This window comes from Pituophis catenifer, unplaced genomic scaffold (genome assembly GCF_029215685.1).
Source record: "Pituophis catenifer annectens isolate HBS135680 unplaced genomic scaffold, rPitCat1.0.hap2 SCAF_4, whole genome shotgun sequence".
NCBI classification, from domain to species: Eukaryota; Metazoa; Chordata; class Lepidosauria; order Squamata; family Colubridae; genus Pituophis; species Pituophis catenifer.
This window is the reverse complement of record NW_027256884.1, coordinates 59,403,460-59,425,939: the sequence shown is the minus strand read 5'-3', so window position 1 is coordinate 59,425,939 and position 22,480 is coordinate 59,403,460.

Here is a 22,480-nt window from a genome sequence, read left to right as displayed (position 1 = left end):
TAAACACATCCGTTAAGACTCGGTTCTCCCTGGGGATGCCCTGTAGGGGTCCATTTGTTGCAGCAGCAGCTACTTCCTCATGGCATGGCATTCCTGCCTGGTAAGGCTCCTCCCTCTGGGTCAGTTCACTGTTAGGGTCCTGTCTATCCAATCCACCCTTGGGTTCCATATCTTTAGCCAGGTTAATCCCGAAACTAGAGGCCACTCCATTACTGGCGTCACGATGAAAGCAATGGTTTCAGAGTGGGTTGCCATGGTGAGCTCCAGCATTTCAGTAGCCCACATGGCCGGGGTGCCTCCCACAATGGACCCATTAAATTGGCAAAAAGAGACTGAAGTTTTTAATGGCCTAAGCTGGATCCCCAGTCTTCTGACTAAAGTAGGGCTTATTAGGTTCCTTGTGCACCCCAAGTCCATCAATGCTTTAAGTCTTACTTTTCTCCCCATTAGTGGGATTAATAGTTCTATGGGGATTAAAATGAGTTCAACAGTCCCACTTACCAATGTGTTGTTGTAGTCAGTGGTCAGATTCTTCTTCCAGAGGGGTCAGAGTTCCTGTCACCAGGGGCGATTCTCGTGGGAATGCCACGACCATGAAGCTCTTCAAAGAGTTGTTCCTGGGGCACTGTGGTACTTTATGGGCCTTCCCGAGGTTTGCTTCCCTCCCTTTCAGGAAGGGACCTTTGCACGACAGTCAGCCACACAATGGCCTTCTTTCCCGCAGTTGAAGCAGGTGGTCGAGCATGGCGGGGCAGAGCAAGGTCCTGGTTTCGGGCTTGGTTGATTTCAGTTTCCTCAGCCAAAATGTACCAGTCATGCAGGCAGACTGGGGCTCTGCAGGCATTGTACAGGTCATCGTTGAGCCCATCCTTGAACCAGTTCACCAGTATTTCCTCTGGCCAATCCACATGGCAGGCCAGGTCACAGAATTCTTTCATGTATTCAGCCACCAGTCAGCATCCTTGCCTGACCTGCCTGATATTAGGGTAGGGAGTCCTCAAATCTCTGTCTCAAGGCTGTCATAGAACGGTTGAAGTTTCGAAGCTCTGGGGTGTCTGCATTGTGGAGGGTCACCATCCAGCATGCAGCTATCCCTTCTAGGGCTAAGGTGATGACCCTGACTTTGGCTTCTTCTGTGGGGAAGTCCCTCCCATACTCCTGCATGTAGATTAGTATGTGCACAAGGAAAAAACCCCGTTTTTGGTGGTCCCCATCAAATTTGAGCCATGTGGGGTGCCTTTTACTCTAGAGGGGGAAGCCTCTTCCCACCAAGCTGTGGCCATGTACTGTGCCATGGTCCCTCTGGGGCAGATTTTCTGGGTAACAGTGGACTCATCAGTGGCTCCATCACAAATGTCCCTGGGATTGGGGACACCCCCATTCGCCAGTAGTTTCCTCTCACGCTTCATCCTTGCCCATAGCGCAAGTTGGGGTGCTTTGGATCTGCATACCATGGGTGGCTTCTCTCATGAGGTTCATGGCTTCTCTCAGGAGTTGGTTGGCTTAACCTGGAGCTTCCTCTGGTTTGTCATCGTCATAGAGATTCTCCAGCTCATGCTTCCAGCCTTGCTGGCGGCTCCCATGGGTGAAGGTGACTCCCGTGGTTCTGCCATCCCAGTCTTCCTTCTTCCTGACACCTATGGACCACCTCGGTTTTGCAGAGCTACTTGAGGCAATGTTCTCCTCGGCCCAGCAACTGAGGGTTTCCTCCTGCTGGATTTTTGTAGATGTTTCTCCCCAGCATTCAACATCTTCTTGATCGCTGCCCTGGTTAAACATTGTATGTACGGTCCCCACAGCTACACAGCTGTTGTCTCTCCGGGTTGACCAGTTTTGCACTTCCTGCCTAATGTAAGGTTCTGCCTCACCAGTCTTCTCAAGAAAGCAGAACTCTTGAAATGAAATCCATTTCAAAAGGAAAGTTTTATTGTGACAGCAAGAGGTGTAGGCAGGAAGTAACTTTTCCCACCTGAAATGTTAGATTAAACCATTGCAGACTGAGCCCCTCCCAAAGTCCAATACATCATCAAGCCAATCCTGATGTGTGAAGATGTTATGAGAAACTCCAGCTGAGAAGGTGATAAATGCCTGTCTCCATGGCCAAGCTACTGCACGTCTGCAGAGATGAGATAAGACAGCTGCTCGAGGCACATTCCTTCCCCCCTCCCAAAGTCCCAAAAGTTACAGCAAAGCAAAGCAAGAAATAGAAACAGAAACCCCATACAGAGATCCTCCTAAGCCTCCCCCCCTACCACCAGAATGACAGCATCCCTATAGGAATCTATGGGACCTGACAGTAATTTCAGAGGAAATACTATAAACGATGAAAATGTTGCAATTAACTGAAGAAGCGTAGTGCTTTATTTTCAATTTTAGGAATGTATATTTCAATAACATTAATTTTACTTTACATTAAAACATTATTGCAAATCATTTCCAGCTTGTTATTTTTGTCTTTGATCGTGTGAAGTTTATTCCATATATTGAAAGCATATACTATTAGTGATATTCTTCTGTAAGTCACTTTATCCCACTTGAGAATTTCTTGCAAATTGTAGGCCTAAACTGAGTATCCAAAGTGACAGTAAAAAATCATATCAAAAATTTTGTTAATAATCACGTTTTCCTCCCCAGGTTTGCCAAATAAATCAATAATGATAGAAAATTATTCCATTTACAATCAGTACATAGTAAGGGTATATATACTGCAAACTATACAGTAAAAATGACTATTCCTAAAGTGTTGCTTGCCGATAAAAATACCACAAGAATAGTATTAAATAAACAAAGCAGTGACTATCAGAAGTGAACAAACTTGTTACAATAGAATAACTTGTGTTTTATAAAAATTACATTACATGTATACCTTCAATAAGCTCAAGTATTAAGGATGCCATCTCAAATCTTAGAATGCAGGAAGAAAAACAGAAATTGTGTTATGATTGTTTATGATATCATAACTAAATAACTAAAGAATTAGGTGGAACATAATTAGATCCCTATAAGTGATACTGCCATTCAATTGAGAGAAGGGGGGGCTTGGATTCGATTTATTAGCATTGCCTGTGTCAACAGATATGTTACAACCTATATCCTGGCGCCAAAGCACCCTGAGACCCTTTAACTTTGGGGAATGTTTATGATGGCCATATGGGCTGTTTCACTTTAAAGGATAATGGAGGATAGTGATAGGATACATGATTATCCGGTTCTCAGGGCAGCTGGTAAAGAAAACATCTTCACACTTGTGTATTGGCTAAAATCTGCATTCTGGCTAAAGGGAGAGGTCTCTACTGCTTTAATCCTACTTATCTTGCCTAAGGGTATTCAGACCTTGCTTTGAATCCATTGCTGTCACTTCTGCTTAATAAAAGGTTCCTTTTGAAATACTATGTTTCAAGAGTTTTTACTTTCTTAAGTAGGAAGGATAGGCAGTCCTTACAGAAAGTAACATCTGCAAAACGGTCAACCCAGAGAAGCAATATTCGCTCTACTGAGGGGACCTTGCAAACCATGTCCAAACGAAGCAGGGAGAAGCTGAATGCTGGGGGGGAGACATCAACCACCACCCAGCCGGATGCCTGTTTCATACACCCAATCAGGGAGGATGAGGTAACTCTGAAGAATCCTGAAATGCCCTGCTAGTCAAGTGGCATCAGGAAGCAAGATAGCTGGGATGAGAGAACCAGAGGAGTCAACCTCTGAGGGAGGATCATCTGAAGAGGCATATTACCCAATTGGTGATGGAAACTTTGGAAAATCTCAATATTAGAGGAGCCAGGACAACAGCCAAGGAGTACCGAAAGGGCAGCAGCCACAGATGAGGCCAGGGGAGACATACACCCCCTGGAGCCGGCCTATCGAGTAGATGGCAGAGCAGTAATGGCAGAAGACCCAGCAAACCCTCCCCTCCAAGCAGCATGCACACTAGCACCCATTCCCAACCAGCCCTGAGTCCCGTAACTGGAAAGAGAAACTCCCTGCCTTGGGGTGAAGTTTGATGGGGATCCACAAAAATTAGGATTCTTTGTGCACATATGCTCATCTACATGCAAGAGTACGGGTGTGATTTCCAAACCCAAGGATCTTGAGTGAGAGTTATGACCCTAGCCCTGAAAGGTGCTGCTGCCAGACAGATGGTGACCTTGAATAACTCTGATGCACCAGAACTGCGGGATTTCAACCGTTTCATGATGGCCCTGTGATGACAGTTTGAGGACCCAATAGTAGATCACAAAGCACATGACCGCATTAAGATGGTGAAGCAGGGGTGATGGCCAGTAGCAGAGTATAATGAACAATTCCGGGACCTCGCGTGTCATGTGAACTGGCCAGAGGATATTTTGGTGAGCTGTTTCAAGGATGGGCCGAGTGATGATCTATACAATGCCTGCATGACCCAAGGCACACCGAATCACCTACATGAATGGTACATCACCACCGAAGAAGCCAAGATTGATATGGCCAGAAACCAGTACCGAGCGGAGCGAGTATGGAAGAAATCCCCACCCCAATGGAACAGCCCCTCAAACGACAAACCACATTTTCTCTAAAATCCTCAGCATGTTTCAAGTGTGGAAAAGAGTGGCACCAAGCTGCAGAGTGTCATTAGCAAACACCTGCCTACAAACACCCGCCGGGGGGGGCAACTTGTGAAACCTGGCCAGCACAGGAAGGAAACTGCCCTCAGGAGCAGAGAGATCATAGAATTTCCATTCCCCCCTCTTTGGGGAGGAAACCCCAGCATCTCAGCAGGAGAAATCACACTCATTCGGAAGCGATCCAGAAGATAAACCACTGGTAAGCAAGCCAAATAAACCGCTTACCCTCCCCTTAAGACTATTTATCCCAAACCAGGACAGGGAGATAAATATCTCCACTTTAGTGGACTCAGGATGCACCCGCTGTTTGATCAGCCCAACACTAGTAGGGAAGTTGGGGATTAACGTGTTCGGAGACTATAGTTGGTCCAGAACGCAGCCGCGCAAGCTGTCGTGGGTGCACCTAGGTGCACCCACATTACACCAATTCTCCACAAGCTGCACTGGCTCCCTATTGGTCTCTGGTCACAATTCAAGGTGTTGGTTATTACTTTAAAGCCCAACATGGCTCAGGGCCAGGGTATCTTCGAGACTGTCTTCTACCACATAACTCTCAATGGCCAGTAAGATCCCACAGAGTTGGTCTCTTCCGGGTCCCGTCAGCTAAACAATGCCGGCTGGTGGGCTCACAGAGGAGGGCCTTCTCTGTGGCTGCTCTCTGGAACCAGTTACCTCCTGAGGTCTGGACCATCCCCACCCTATTGGCCTTCTGAAAAGTGGTGAACACCGGCTTTTCCAGTAGGCCTGGGGCCGTTGATCTAGCTCCTGCGATCTGGCGAGATCTGGCCATGAATGGTGTGAATGAGTTTTAATGTTTTTAATGTTTTTAATTTTTAAATGTTTTTATAATGATTTTAAATCCATTGTGAGCCACCCTGAGTCTTCAGAGAGGGGCAGCATACAAATTGAATAAATAAATAAATAAATAAATAAATAAATAAATAAATAAATAAATAAATAAATGTAAGAAAGCTAAAAAAACCCATTGCTTTCTGCCAACCAAATGGCTCAATAGCAGGTGGGAAGCCAGCTTCTTTTGACACCGAGCCTCTACATATATACATCAGAAGCAATGAAGAAATATTTAAATTTATAGTGGCACCTGGCATGGAATGGCCGTTAGTCTTGGGCCTTGCATTGCTGAAAAAATGGAACCCCGAAATTAATTGGAAGCAAGGCATCATAAAATTTCAGATGCACATGACTTTTGCCAAGAATCCACATAAAGAAACTGAGGGGGCAGAGAAATGACAAACAGCGATGCCTGGTCACGCCACGCCAACTGAAGGCATACCCATAGAATACAAGGACTTGACTGAAGATTTTAGCGAAAAAGCCTCAGACGAGCTTCCCCACCACCACACCACTGACTGTGAGATAGAAATCTTACCTGGCACTAAATTCCCTAAACCCAAGATGTACAGCATGTCTCTGAAGGAGTTGGAAGAACTGAGAGCTTTTATTGAGAAAAACCTAGCAAGGGGTTTCATCAAACCAGCCCGACCAAAAATTGCAGGTCCAGTGTTATTTAGAGAAAAAAAAATGGCTCAAAATATTTCTGTGTTGATTTTAGGAATTTAAATACAATCAGTCTGGAGAACATGTACCCCCTCCCCCTTATGAAAGATATGCTAGTACACCTCGCTAAAGGGAAAACAATTTCAAAGCTGGACTTAAGGGAGGCTTACTACCGTGTCAGAATTAAGGAGGGGGACAAGTGGAAAACGGCATTTAACACCCCCCTTGGGTGCTACCAATTCAAGGTGCTTCCATTTGGATTACAAGAGGCCCCCGCAGTGTTTATGCAGTTAATAAATGAAATGCTACATCAGCATTTGTACAAGGGGGTCCTGGTTTACTTGGATGACATTTTAATATATATCGAGACCCAGGGTGAAATGCTCCCGGTTCGGACCGGATCGCCGCCACAGCGGGTGGTTCGGAAAACCAGTAGCAAAAATCCCTGCAGGCCCCCCACCATGGCCAGCTGAGCCGTGCGATGATCAGAGTCTGTTTTCTTTTACTTTTAAAAGCATTTTTCTACAACCTGTTCAGCTGAAAAAATGCTTTTAAAAGTAAAAAAAAAGTAAAAAAACCCCTCTGATGATCGCGCAGCTCAGCTGGGATCGTCAGAGTCTTTTAAAAGTATTTTTTCCTACAACCTTTGAAGAGGTTGTAAAAAAACTGCTTTTAAAAGTAAAAAAAAAAAAAAGTTGGCCATGCCAGTTACATTACCCCCCCAAGCCACGCCCACAGAACCAGTAGTAACATATTTTAATTTCACCACTGCTGAGACCAAAGCAGAACATGTAAAACTAGTCAGGGTTGTCTTAAACAAACTCCGCTCTGCCAAACTTTATGCTAACCTTTCTAAATATGAATTCCACCAAGAGAAGATTGACTATTTGGGGTACCGCATTTCCTCCCAGGTCATAGAAATGGACCCTCAAAAAGTGCAGGCTGTACTTGATTGGGAACCACCATGCACGCGTAAACAGTTACAAAGCTTCCTGGGATTCACCAACTTTTACCGCCAGTTTATCCCCGCTTTCGCTCAGATTGCCCTCCCCATTACCAAGCTCTTAAATACGAAGGGGGACAGCAACCCTAAACCGAAGCAGCCTTTGAACTGGACAATAAAATGCCAAGCGGCATTTGAAAAACTTAAACAGGGTTTAAGGGCTTAAACCCAGACATGGAGAAACCATTTGTCATACAAGCAGATGCCAGCAATGTGGCAATAGGAGCGGTTCTACTTCAGAAGAATGAGCAAGACCAACTACAACCCTGCGCTTACACATCCAAAAAGTTGAATGAGACTGAGCAAAGGTGGGCTATTTGGGAGAAAGAGGCGTATGCAGTTCGTTGGGCATTGTTAACCTGGCGGCACTTCCTAGAAGGCAGAAAGACCCCTTTTGAAGTCTGGACTGACCATAAAAATCTAGAAGCCCTAAAGACCCCAAGGAAACTCTCTCCAAAACAAGTACGATGGGCTCAGTACTTTAAATGGTTTGATTTTACTCTAAAATACCTCCCGGGGGGGGGGAAACTTTCTGGTGGATGCGCTATCCAGAAAACCGCAATACATTCGTGCAAGATCAGACGTAATCAAACCTATAGTACAAAACAGTCAACTAGCCGCTAAAGTGGTCACCAGATCCCAGGAAAAACAAGAAACAGTGACAGACAATGACATCACCCAAATTTTAAACAAGCATTGGCCACTGATGAATGGTTTTTGAACAACAAATCCAGCTGTCTGATGAAAGAAGACTTGGCTTGGGTGGGGGGGGAAGTTGTATGTCCCTGCAAGCCAAAGACTATGCTTAATGGTACGGTGCCATGACTCCAAATTAGCTGGACATTTTGGGTTTGTGAAAACTTTACACCTGATTAAAAGACAATTTTGGTGGCCATCACTAAAAAAGGACATAGAAAGCTATGGGGTAGCTAGCTGCCCCATTTGTGCAGCAGCAAAAATACGCCAGGGGAAATCCCCAGGTCTATTGCAGAAGGTAGCCAAGCCTTCAGCACCATGGAGAAAGATTGCTATAGATTTTATTGTAGAACTGCCAAACAGTGCAGATAATACTGTTATTTGGGTCGTGACAGACCTGTTTTAAAAACAGGCACATTTTATACCCTGCCAAAAGATCCCAACTGCTAAAAGTTTAGCCAAATTATTCCTAATACACATTTATCGACTTCATGAAGCTCCACAAAGGATCATCTCCGACAGAGGGGTTCAATTCACCTCCAAATTTTGGAGGGCATTTTTGAACTTACTTGGCACTGCCCAGGGGTTAAGCTCTTCCCATCACGCATGTATTAACGGGAATTCTGAGAGATTGAACTCGGTGCTAGAACAAAATTTAAGATGTTTTATTAATTTTCAACAGGATAACTGGACCACACTTTTACCTTTTGCTGAAGTTGCGTTTAATAACTCTGTACACTCGATTACTGGTTTTACCCCTTTTAGAGTAGCGACAGGCCAGGATTTCAGCCCCATGCCTGAACTACCCACAGAAGAACCCACCATCCCCTCACTTAAGGAGTGGATGGATAATTTGCAAGACACATGACCAGTGGTTAGATTAGCCTTAAAGGAAGCTAGAGAGGCTTTTAAAATTCAAGTTGACAAGAAAAAGATGGAACTCAAATCTTTCCATGTTGGAGATAGAGTATACTTATCTACAAAATTCCTGAAATCATTACAGCCATCAAAGAAACTAGGGCCAAATTTCATTGGACCTGTCCCTATCACTAGGGTCATCAATCCAGTAGCAGTTGAACTACTCGTTCCAAAGACACTCAGGCAAGTCTACCCAGTATATCACATTAATTTACTCATACGAGAGGTAATCTCATCCCTCAGATCACCTGCATCTACACCACCTGTTCCCATCATACTGCAACTCAATTGGGAGAAGGGGGGGGGCTTGGATTCAATTTATTAGCATTTCCTGTGTCAACAGATATTTTATAATCTATATCCTGGTGCTAAGGCGCCCTGAAATCCCCTTAACTTTGGGGAATGTTTATGACGGCCATGTGGGCTATTTCACTTTAAAGGATAATGGAGGATAGTGATGGGAATATATGCTTATCCAGTTCTCAGGGCAGCTGGTAAAAAAACACATCTTCACACTTGTGTATTGGCTAAAATCTGCATTCTGGCTAAAGGGAGGGATCTCTACTGCTTTAATCCTACTTGTCTTGCCTAAGGGTATTCAGACCTTGCTTTGAATCCATTGCTGTCACTTCTGCTTAATAAAAGGTTCCTTTTGAAATACTATGTTTCAAGAGTTTTTACTTTCTTAAGTAGGAAGGAGAGGCAGTCCTTACAGAAAGCAACATCTGCAAAACGGTCAACCCAGAGAAGCAATATTCGCTCTACTGAGGGGACCGGTTTGTGGGGGCAATAAGCTGACTTTGTATAAAATAGAACACTGCTTAGGGTGGCCCAAAAAGCCCTACTAAGCAGGTATATACAAGTATGAAGGCTATTGCTTAAAAGCATTGTAAGCCTCCCTGAGTCTCCGGAGAAGGGCGGCATATAAATCAAACTAATAAAAATAAAATAATAAAATAAATATTCATCTTAACATATATTAGATATGTTCTCTTTAGTGACTTTTGTTAGGAATGTGGGAAAATAGGATGGAAAAGAACTACTGAACTGCTTGTAAGAAGCATAAGCAGTGAAGAAAATAACGTAAATGGAGGTACGAGATCTGCTGAAAGTACAACAGTTTTCATTCAAGGTTATCATTTTGAATACTTTATAATAGTGGAAAATGGTGCTTAAGTTTGTATGTTTGTTAATTTCTTCTGCTATTACATTACTTTCTCTGGATTTAAAAACTTTAGGCAAGACAGCTATAGAGGCCAAGAGATTTCAGGGATGAAAACTGAGATATACAATTAAATAAAATGGTAGGAAGAGGATGGATTTTCTAAGATCATGATATATTTATGCATTGTATCATTTTTACCTAAAAGCAAGCTATTCTTGTTATAGGAAAGACATTTTATTTATTCATAGATTTCTGACCCTGTTTTCTTCATTATATATAAATTCAGAGTAAGATTTTGAATAGCAGAACTTTTTTCTAACATATCCTGTCATTGGGTGTTGCAAAAAAATTATATGTAAGAAGTAAAATATTAAATATTTCAGAAACAGAAAAACAGTTCCTGCAGCCATTCTTCATATGTTTTAGCCTCCAGTCCCCTAATCATCTTTGTTGCTCTTCTCTGCACTCTTTCTAGAGTCTCCACATCTTTTTTACATCACGACCAAAACTGGATGCAGTATTCCAAGTGTGGCCTTACCAAGGCATTATAAAGTGGTATTAACACTTCACGTGATCTTGATTCTATCCCTCTGTTTATGCAGCGTAGAAATGTGTTGCCTTTTTTGACAGCTGCTGCACACTGCTGGCTCATATTTAAATGGTTGTCCACTAGGACTCCAAGATCCCCTGTGATCTCACAGTTAGTACTATTGAGCAAGGTACCACATATACTGTACCTGTGCATTTTGTTTTTCTTGCCTAAATGTAGAACCTTACTTTTGTCACCATTGAATTTCATTTTGTTAGATAGTGACCAATATTCAAGTCTGTCAATATCCTTCGGTATCTTAAGCCTATCTTCTGGGGTGTTGGCTATTTCTGCTATCTTGGTGTTGTCTACAACACCAAGGGGGTTGCGCATGTGCGTGCCCACACCCATAATTTAATGTGCCCCTCCCCCTGCGCATGCATGTGCGACCCCCCACACTCAACCCACTTTTGGCATGTGATGGTGCAGTGGGCCCGGTAGGCCCATTTTTCACCCTCCCCCAGACTCCAGAGCCTTTCTAGGAACTTGAGGAAGGCGAAAATGGCCTTCCCCACCCCCCGGAGGCCCTCTGGAGGCCAGAAACAGACCATTTCCCATGTGCCAGAGCTGAGTTAGGGCAACGTTCATGTGCCCACCGATATGGCTCCGTGTGCCACCTGTGGCACGCGTGCCATAGGTTTACCATCATGGGTCTACTTTATCAAATGCCTTACTGAAGTTCAAGTAAATTATATCGACAGCATTCCTCTGGTCCACTAATTTTGTTACTTCATCAAAGAATGCAATAAGCTTAGTTTGGTATGAATTGTTTTTGACAAACCCATGTTGGCTTTTGGTTATTACTTTGCTTCTAGGTGTTCGCTGATTCATTGCTTGATTATCTTTTCCAGAATCTTCCCTGGTATTGAGGTCAGGCTGATAGGTCTGTAGTTTCCTGGAGCTATTTTTCACACTTGTGACCATGTGATCAAAATTCAGACACTGGCAACTGGCTCATATTTATGAAGATTGAAGCATCCCAGGGTCACATTATCACCTTTTGTGACTTTCTGACAAGCAAAGTCAATGGAAAACCAGATTCACTTAACAACCATGTTACTGATGTAACCACTGCATTGATTCACTTAATGGGGCAAGAAAGATCATAAAATGGGGCAAAGCTCACTTAAACAAAAGTCTCACTTAGCAACATAAATTTTGGGCTCAATTGTGATCATTAGTTGAGGACTACCTGTAGTTGTTTTCAAAATGTTATTGCATAAAAATAAAATAACGTGGAAATTGATAATTCTGAACTGTATTTTAATGAACCTTTAATCTATCTATGCTTCCTTTAATTCCAGTTTTTAGCAGCTGGTCTACTTTGTTCAACTGATTAAAAAAATATGAAGGAGCTAAATTAATTCCTAATTAATTCACAAATGATCAGAGATTTAATATGCTAGAAAATGTTTCCCAGGAAACTGCAATGTGGAAGGGTATTTTTGCAGATTTTCTTCTATATATATACAGATTAGTATTTTAACTATTACTGATTTATTTCTCAGGTTCATTAATCGCTTTTGCAGTTGCTCTTAAACCATTTCTATTGCACACAGAAAATGAAAATTGTAATTAAAAGTCTAATAGTTACAGCTTTTGGAAGGAAAAGAAAAATAAGAGAGAGACTGTTCATATGTTGCCTAAATAGGAGAGTTGTTAATTGGCCGTACATTTCTCTCTATTATATTCATATTTTCTACATTTTTCTTTTCTTTTTTAATGAAGCAAGTATTTATCTTTTTTCAGTGAGAGAAGGTAAGCTTTCTCATTTAAGTAAATACGTTTCTTGAAAAATTCTCTCTGCCAACCAATATGAAATTTTAGTCATAAGAAAAAAGATGAAAACTATAATCTATTATGTTGCTATGTATATTCTGTAACTCCATGTTATGTACTTTTTAAAAATGTGTTACTGTGCTTCAGGTACATAAAGAAAACAAAGCAGGATTCCAAAATGTTGCTTCATAATACATTTGTTCCTGAATTTTCACATATAAATGGTTTAACCAAAATTCTTATCCCATATTTCTGTTCATAACTATTGTCTGAAAAGAGTTACAAGTAAATGCTAGGATATAAACTATAGATATCTTGATATAAATTATGATTGTAAAAAGTCTTTTATCTCCACGGTTGTCCATAATTCAGAAATTAGTCTCTTGATTCTCACTCACTTTCACTGATTTTTGAGTCACTATTGTATTATGGTTTTGTGCATCAAATAGATCAGGCCTGTCAAACTGGCAGCCCACAGGCCAGATGTGTCATGTGCAGGCCATGCCCACCATGGCTCCGCAAAGCCAAAAAACTTTGTGATCATTACGATACAGCATGTGACACAATTGAGCTTGACACCCATGAAATAGATGGAGAAATCTTCCATAACAACATAACAGCCATATAACTGGAGAAATTGAAGGCTTAAAAGAGTTGGGAGACTCATGAGAGAATTATAGGAATCTCAGAGCTTTACACATTAAATGATTGGAAACCGATACAATATGGCAGCTAATTTTTTTTTTATTGAAAAGTTTTACAAAAAGAAAAAGTTTTTCCCCCCAATATTTCCCCCACCCTTTCCCTCCCCTCAACCCACCCTCCCCCCCAGACTTCCCAGAGCAAAATACAGGGTATTTCAATTAACAATCATAAACTAAATTAAACTATCTATTCTTAGACTACTAGATCCCCCCCTGAAGCCTTAACTCCATTATAGATAACATAATACTTCTAGTACTTAGCATTCATTCATAAGCTATTTGATATTTTCTTGTCTGATACTTATTTTGAATATAATCAATCCACCTTCTCCATTCCAATACGTATCTTTCTTGTGTATAGTCCTTCAAATACGCTGAAATTTTCGCCATTTCTGCCAAATTCATTACTTTCAGTATCCACTCTTCAATAGTAGGCAAAGAGTCCTTCTTCCAGTATTGCGCTACCAACAGTCTGGCTGCTGATATGAAGTTCAAAATCAATTTAGTCTCTAATACTGTCCAATCCATCGTTATGCCCAATAAGAACAATTGAGGAGTAAATTTCAACCTTTTTTTCAAAATGTTCTGCATCACCCACCAAATTTTTATCCAAAATGCCTTGATTTTCTTACAAGACCACCATATATGATAATAAATTGCGTCATCACATTCACATCTCCAACATTTAGATTGCAAATTCAAATACATACATAATAATTTTTTAGGATCTACATGCCATCTATAAAACATTTTATAAAAATTTTCTCTCAAATTTTGTGCTTGCGTAAATTTAACATTTCTAACCCAAATCTTTTCCCATGTTTCCATCTGGTCTTCCTTTAATTATCTCTGCAATAGCTTCAGCACAAATATCCTTTAGATTTTCCTTACTGTTTTCTTTCAGGCCTCTCAGTCTCAAGGCAAATTCCATAGATCTGTATTGTAACATTACCAATTCATCATCTATTCTCTCTGTTTTAGTCATGATATCTCCCATTTTGCTTTCCAAATTTAAATTGGCTTCGTTAATTTCTTCCACTCTCTCGTCCACCTGAATAACAAGTTTTGACAATCCTGATACTGCAAAAACAATATCATCTCTTATTTCATCATGCTTTTTTGCAACAACTTCTTTAATTGATTTTATATCCTCCTCAACTTTCTTTAATTTCCCTTCCAGAATTACTGTTAGGTTATTCATTGCTGCAGCTTGATTATTCATGGCTTCTTTCATAAATTCTTTAAGATCATTAAGAGCAGCCTCCTGACTCTATGAATCAGCTGGAAGTTGTGCTTTCTGTGTCACCACTGACACAACTGAAGAACCTCCCCCTCCTTTAACAACTCCTGGCTTAACTTGTTTAGAAGCCATCTTTTTTTTTCTTTTAAAAAGATCTTTTTTTTCCTTTCAAAGCCACAAAGTCCCTTGAACAACTTTTAAAAGCTTGTAATTTATAGTCTCTAATTTATCAGGCAAAATAGTCTTTTCTCCACAAGCTCTCAATTCCCAGCAGCTTAAATCCACTCTCATGGAAAGTTCTCAATAAGCACTTTTGTTTCTGACTTTCACTTTCAAAACCATAACAAAGATGCCAACTTCAGCCTCCAGCTCAAAGAAATTCAATTTGAAACAAAGTAAATCCGGAGTTAAGCTCTGTTACTTTTAAGGCTTGTTCTCCTGTTTCCGCTCTGCCTGCGCTTGTAATCAATCAGACTCACTTTTGACAGCAGGGTCGGACGCAGCTTCTAGCTCTGTTTACACAGAGTTGTCCCGGATTCGGAGCTTCTTGGCGGGCTGACTGGGGAACTCTCACCCTCCAAGCCTCTGGAATTATTCCAGAGGACTTTCGGGGAGCTCTACTCTCGCCCACCGGCTCTCCTCTCCTTCTTCTCCTGAGGGTGAGGTTTTTCAGCCGCCAGACAGCCGATTTATGCTGTCAAAATGGCTTTTATGAAGTCACGGGGTTGGCGGTCTAAAGAGACCGTCCATGAAGCCTTCCATGCCAACCGGAAGTCATGGCAGCTAATTTTTTGAAGGACTTGTCCTGTTCTAGAATTTTTCAAAAAGCACAATGGTAACACCAAACAATAGTTCAAAGGTCAGAGACAGTTACAAAAATAGTTAAAATAGCAGGAACAACAGCAGGAAACATTTCAAAGATAGACAAACAAACAAGAAAGACAGCAAAACAACAGCAGCAGGCTATGGATAAAATAATACAATCCAACATTCAAGCACAAAGGAAACCAACAATCAGGAGCTGTGCAACCAGGACACATTAACAGAACAAAGATAGTCAAATCAGATATTGTTCTACTGAAGAACAAAAACTTACTTTCAAAGCCCCACTCCATCCCATCTGTGAACCATCAGAAATTAACTGTTAAACTTGGAAGAAAGGCATGAGTTGACTCATTATCTTCAAGGCCAAGCAAGTGCTTTCACACAGTTGTGGCAATAGGGGTAGAGTAGGGAGAGACAAAACAAAGTGGCAGTAATAGCATGGCGATCAAATGCTACCTCTTTGTATGTGCATGCAATACTGACATATATTCCAAAAGTGTGGAGTATTGATCATGATGCTTCAATCACCTTCTTGTTTGTTGGTGGATGTCACATTTGTTCATCTACCTTTATCCTTTACCCACCTGCAGTCCTTAAAGCTTGTGGTAGTATGATGTCATAAATAAGCACTGTATTATTTGCCATATGGGGCAGAACTCCTATATAGATTATTACTAAATGACAAGAATTTTATATAACAGTTTGCCAGGTTATTGCTTTTTTCATTGAGAAGTACTAACTTCTTTTAGGACATCCTCCCATCTCTGGACATTGTTATTCCTCTATCTTTTCTCTCACATTTGCTTATTTGACAACTCTGCTCATACGATTTCAATATATAGTATAAAGTGATTCACGCTGCATTTTCAATACTATACATATTGAAAGCAATACTATATATATTGAAAGCAGAAATAAAATGGTTCTGTGAGTGATTAATATTGCTGGTCCATAATAAATGCTTAGGGTCAATCCATTCAATTAACATTTTACTCCTGATATATGATCTTTAGAGCTATTAAAACTTGCAGAATATTCATATGAAGAAGCCAGATGCCAGGGTAATTTGTATGGTTCAATTTCTGACCAGTTTATTACAATTCTGCTGGTGCAGACAATTATCTCAAGTACTCTTTATAGCCATTTCTAGCTGTTGGGAGGAATAGAAATTATAGTGGTGTTTGGATACACAAACTCTTTATCAAGCTAATCAAAGAGGAATGGTTGTATTAGATAGATATTCTCTGGCTAGCTAGATGTGCCAAAGATAAATATAGACAATAAAGACAAATACAAACATACTTTTCAATGTATGTAATAAATGTATGATATATTAAAACAAAATTTATTCAGGTATGTAAAACAAGAAAAGGAAAGGAAAAATGGTAAAAGTCATAGAAATAAAGGAAACTCTTATCCATAACCTAGTATGATTCTCTAGAGAATTCAACATACCCTTGTTTTCAGTAATGCCAGGTCTTAACCTACTAACACTGCTTAGATTCAATTAAGACAAAAATAAGGATCTAGCCTTAATAGCCAGATATTCTATATCTTACTTCATATATTATCTTTATTGTGTTACAGGTACAATTTGTAATAACTAATTACTGATTATGTAACCATAAATTTTAATTTAAATAATGCTCTAATCCTCTGTAATAAAGAACATTCTCCTAGAAGTCAAAGGGACACTTAAACTCCATCCATCTAAAGTTGTTTGTGATTAAGAACGGATGTGTATACATGCTTAATTGGAATAATTTTTCCATTAAATTGAACTTCTCATGATTTTAAATTAGTTGCAACATTGTATGCTATGAAACTAACATACCCTAACCCAACTTATACTTGATTGGTGGCTGTGATGCTTGACTTTGTAAAAAGTTTGATTCCTGTATCATGAATCAGTTCTTCCATTTATTTTCCTATTATATAACATAATATTTTATATGACTCACTTTATAGGGGAAATGGGCAGCATATAAATTTAATAAATAAATAAATAATATTTGTTCTTTATGAAGATTATGGATTAGTCCTCATTAAAATAAAACTTCTGAAGTACTCAGGAATTGTCATTGAAGTTACTGAATTGTTCATAATTAAAACAATATTTTGAGGATTTGAAGGCCTCTATCTCTCATGACTAAATTATTAGGGAAATGATATTAAGTCATTATTAAGTGACTATACCTATAGACTATAAACTTTGTTCTGAATAAGTTAAGACTGAGCAGAAGAACAGACTTAGAGATACCTCAGTGCCAAGCTGCAGAGAGTAAGGAAGATGACCTTGTTAGAGACATAGGTCAACGTATGGCCACAATTGAGCCCAAAATTTCTATTATTACGCAAGGCAGTTATTAAATGAAGTTTGTTCATTTTATGATCTTTTTTTGCCACAATTGTTAAGCAAATCACTGCAGTTATAACTGAATCAAATAATAGTTGCCAAGCATTCAATTTTGATCATGTGACCATGAGGATGCTGCAATGGTCATAAGTGCAGGAAATGGTTATTTCACTTTTTTCATTGCCTTTGTAACTTTGACTGGTCACTAAATGAATGGTTGTAAGTCAGTGGTGGGTTTCAGATTTTTTTACTACTGGTTCTGTGGGCATGGCTTATTTGGTGGGAGTGGCTTGGTGGTCATGTGACTGGGTGGGAGTGGCTTGGTAGTCATGTGACTGGGTGGGCGTGGCTAGATGGTCACAATCCTAGTTTCCCCTATGAGGATTCTCCCTTCCGGACCTTTTACAATCCCCCAAAGGGTCAAAGGAAACCAGATTCCATACAGCTCTGAACCCTTAAGGCAAACCAAATACAAGTGGTCCTCGCTTAATGGCCGGTTGCTTAGCAAGTGTTCTAATTTACGACTGACCTCCCCAGAGCTACTTGACCTGTTTTTGGAGTTTTGACAACCATGTGCACACACACACACACACACACACACACACACACACACACACACACTTATGACCAGTTACAACATCCCACACAGTCATGTGACTGAGGTTTTCTATGTTTTCTGCCAGTTTCCAATAATTCCTTCTGGCTTCCAGGTAAAAATGCCCATGGGGAAAATGGACTTGTTTAACAACCACAGTGTTCGCTTAATGACCACAAGGTTCACTTAACAACCGTGGTGTTTGCCTAACCCAGGGATCTGCAACTTTAAACACTCAAAGAGCCATTTTTCTATTTTCTTTTAAACAGGTATCTCTCTCGCTGTCTCTCTCTTTTCTCCCTCTCTCCCTCTCTCATCTCTTTCTCCCTCACTCTCTCTCATCTCCTCTCTCTTTTTCTCATTTCTCTCCTCTCTTTCTTTCTCCCTATCTCTCTCTCTTTCTCATCTCTCTCTCTCTCATCTTTTTCTTTCATTTCTCTCATCTCTTTCTTTCTTTCTCCCTCTCTCTCTCTCATCTCCTCTCACTCATTTCTCTCTCTCTCTCTCTCTTTCCTTCCCTCCCTCTCTGTCTCTTGTCTCTCTCTTTCCCCCCTCTGTGTGTGTGTGTCTCTTCTCTCTCTCTCTCTCTCTCTTTACCTCCCTCCCCCCCTCTCTCTGTCCGGGGGGGGAAGAACCTTTGAACTGGTGCTGGATGGTGGGAATCTGACGTCCAGAGGCCGACGAGCCATGTACTAAAGACCAGATGGGGGCAATCCCGCAAAAATAACACATCTCTTGTCATTTGAGCGCTTCTGGTTAGGAGGAAGAGTATGTGCCAGAGTTCATGTAATGCTATGAATGAGTTGCACAATACTCCAAAAAGCAAAAGAACCTGGTTTTGCTTAACTTTTTGCACAAAATTTTAGCATGAACCACCAAAACTAAATCATTCTTTTAATAAATGGGGAACTTCTATTTTTATACAATATTCAGAGCAGACAAGGCAAGAAATTCTGAACAACTTGGGTAATTGTCTGCTTTAGTTCACTTTATTTACTATTTTTTTTAAAAAATAAAAAGGTTACATAGCAACACCTCTGCCACAATTAACATTCCTAAATATATTTTCTTGAGAATAACCTCAATAAACTGAGGGCACGTTTCTTCTGAATGACTGCATTATCTAGGTCGTCTAGCAGAAATCCCAATCAAATCAAAGAATCATACTTATTTTCATCTGCTTGGAAGCAGAGGATGATGCTTACACATATTGGAATTAACTCCTCCTGACTTCATACTCAATTTGGTATTCATGTTTTTGGATAGAGAAATGTCCACTCCTAAAATTACATGTGCTCTAAATTTGTTCCTGGTTTAAGACAGACTCTTATTGCCAAAAATGAACCAAAACAAAGACTTAAACGGAGGCTTGAAAACCAAAGAAAGCAGACTTTATTCTTTAATCAAAGTTAAAGTTCTGGGTAAGAAATTCCAAACACATGTACAAGAGACATGGAAGGAAAATTCTACAAAGCATGAGACGAAGCAGTTGTGAGGGATCTCACGAAGAATGATGGTTCGTTGAGGGCGCTTCCAAGAAAAGGTCAGCACGCAAGGATGCAATCAAATTAAGTCTTTATTTAGAAGTAAAAGTGGAGTAAAATAAGGTCCCAGGCATGGAGGCATCCATGCCTGGATTGAGCCCATGGGTCAGTCCCATAGGAGACTAGAACAAGAGCAAGGAAAAAAAGGCAAAAGGGTAAAAGCAAAAGGGCAAAAAAGGGGGGGAGCAGCCCCTGCCCAGAGGTTCTTATAGGGGCCCCTGGCCCCTCCCTTACAAGGTGTGTGAGGGGGCCGGAGGGCCATTAACTTTCCCCAATGGGGCTGCAGGGGCTGGAGCCCCTTGACCCACCAATGGGATCAAAGGTGTCTCTTTGCCCCCATCTGGTGGCCTTTGAAGAGACTGCCATGGCTGGCATAAAACACCTAACAATTTCCCTTCTTGCCAGCCAATGACAGGTGATGGTGAATATGTCTGAGAGGGCAAGCAGGTGTCATAGACATACAGATGCATCGTTTACAGGACCAAACACAAACGCTTACACAGAAGGTTGTGTCGGTCAATGGGCACAGGTTTTGTAAACAGGTCAGCTAACTGGTCGGTTGTGTTACAATGTTTGATGTGTACAAACCCAGTTCTGGCAAGCTGCCTGACATTCTTGTAGCGGATGTCTATGTGGCGGGACCTAGAGCCCACCGCGTATGCCCCTGAGATCCCAATTGCGGCCGTGTTATCTTCCTGAATTTGGATGGGCAGAGTAGGAGGTGCCCAAATGCTCGTTACCAGAGCATTGAACCAAATCAAGTCATTTGCAGTGTCTGATAGGCTGGCATATTCTGCCTCGGCCGTGGAGCAAGAAACAAATTTTTGCTGCCTAACATGCCAATGGATAGGACAAGCCATTTAGCAGTATGAGGAAACCAGAGGTGCTCAGTCTACTCTTGGTGTCACCAGCTCAGTCTGTGTCCGAGTAAGCAGAGAGCTGGGGTGGCTTCCCCTTCTCTGGCTCCAGCATAAGGAAGGCATCGGCCGTGCCCCTGAGGTACCTAAGTACCCTCTTGACAGCATTCCAGTGGAATTCCTTTGGGTTTTCCACGTGCCTGGACAATAGATTTATAGCTAAAGCTATGTCAGGCCTGCTCCAATTGCAAATGTATAGCAAGGAGCCAATCACAGATCTATATATGTCTGTGAAGTCAGGGCTGTCTTTGTGATTGTGGCCGTAGTAATCACTTTGCATGGGGCTACGCGTTGGGTTAGACTCCGCCATTTTACATTTGGCCAACAATTCCTCAATTTTTTCTTTCTGGGATAATGCAAATCCCTTTTTAGTGGCCAAGATATGTACACCCAGGTACCTGTCAACCTGCCCCAAGGACTTTAGGGTAAATTTTTCCCCCAGGGCCTTGGCAAATTCGTCACACCTTTCCTTGCCAGGCCCTACGTATAGGAGGTCATCCACGTAAACCAACACCCGTTCTATGTCACCTTTGGTGTCACGTGTAAAAACACACTCATCAGCATGGGATGCCCTGAAGCCAATTCGCTCTAAACCCTTTTTGAGGCAGTCGTACCAGAGTTTCCCCGACTGCTTGAGGCCATATAATCCTTTTTGGAGTAACCATGTATTTCCCCCCTCCTGCTGGTAACCAGGAGGGGCCCTCACATAAATCTGCCGATCCAAGTTGGCGTGGAGGTAGGCTGTCTGGATGTCGAATTGGTAGACTTCCTTCCCCAGAGCGGCTGCAGTTACTAGGGCGGCCTTTCTGCCCAGACAGTTGGAGAGTAGGTCTCAATGTAATCCTCCATGTAGCATTGAGCGAACCCCTGTGCTACCAAGCGGGCCTTGTACAGGTAGCAGCAATTGGCAAGTGGTTTGGCCTTGGAAACCCACCTTGTGCCAATGACCTTCTCCTCCTTGGGTGGTTGCCCGGGGGTGAAGACCTTGAGTTTTCTCAGGCTCTCCATCTCCTGTTCCATCGCGAGCTGCCACTTCTCCTGTTCTTCGATGGGCAGCTCCTGGATGTCAGAGAATGTCTTTGGGGTGACCACGACGCTGTTGACGGATGCGACGTGCCCAATGTCAATTCTCTTTGGTGGGACTTCCTTGTTGGACCGCTTTGACCTTCTGACCTCCTTCCACTCACCACCCTTTTCCTCTGCAGGTTCTTCACCAACTGGCTGTTCATGACTGGGATGTGGAGGCCCTCAGTCCCAGGCGTTGGGCATCATGGGCCTCTGGAGCGTCGCTGGAGGCAAAGAGTCAGGTGAAGATGGCATGTCTTCCCCCTCAGGAGTGGACGGCTCATCCTCCTCATCTGGACCAGGTAGGCTGACCTCTTCGCCCTGTTCCTCGCTCTCGTCAGTGGCAGGGTCTGTGGTTGTCTCAGGTGGTGTCATGGTTGGTGCAGCTTTGCTGGGCCGGTTAATGTATGGACCCAGATCATTTGAGTGGATCTGGGTCCAATTGGAGTCCTCTTCGAAGGAGGCAGATTGGGAGGTCACAGTCCTGCCCCCTTCTCCCAGGAATTGATAGGCCTTGGAGCCAGGGGCATAGCCCAAGAACCTCAGTCTCTGGGAGACAGATCTCCCCTTCTTCCGCAACTGCTTGGGAATGTGCACCTGAGCGTAGGAGCCAAACACACCCAAGTGTCCCAAACTTGGCTTCCTACCATGGACCAGAAAATATGGGGTCTGGTTCACAACGCTGCTCCAGGTGCAGTTCAGGGTGTAGTTGGCGTAGTGTACCGCCTCCGCCCAGTATGATTCCGCAACCCCAGCATCCGCAATCAGGCTGCACACCATGGTCTGCAGAATGCCGTTACATTTTTCTACAATGCCGTTCTGCGCAGGTGTAAAAGGCGCTGTACGAAAATGGTGTATGCCCTTGTGCCTTATCCAGTCCTGGAATTTTCGGGACAGGAACTCAGCCCCACGGTCGCTCTGCAGCTGCGCGATCTTTGTCTTGTACTGAGTTTCCACGTAGTTGT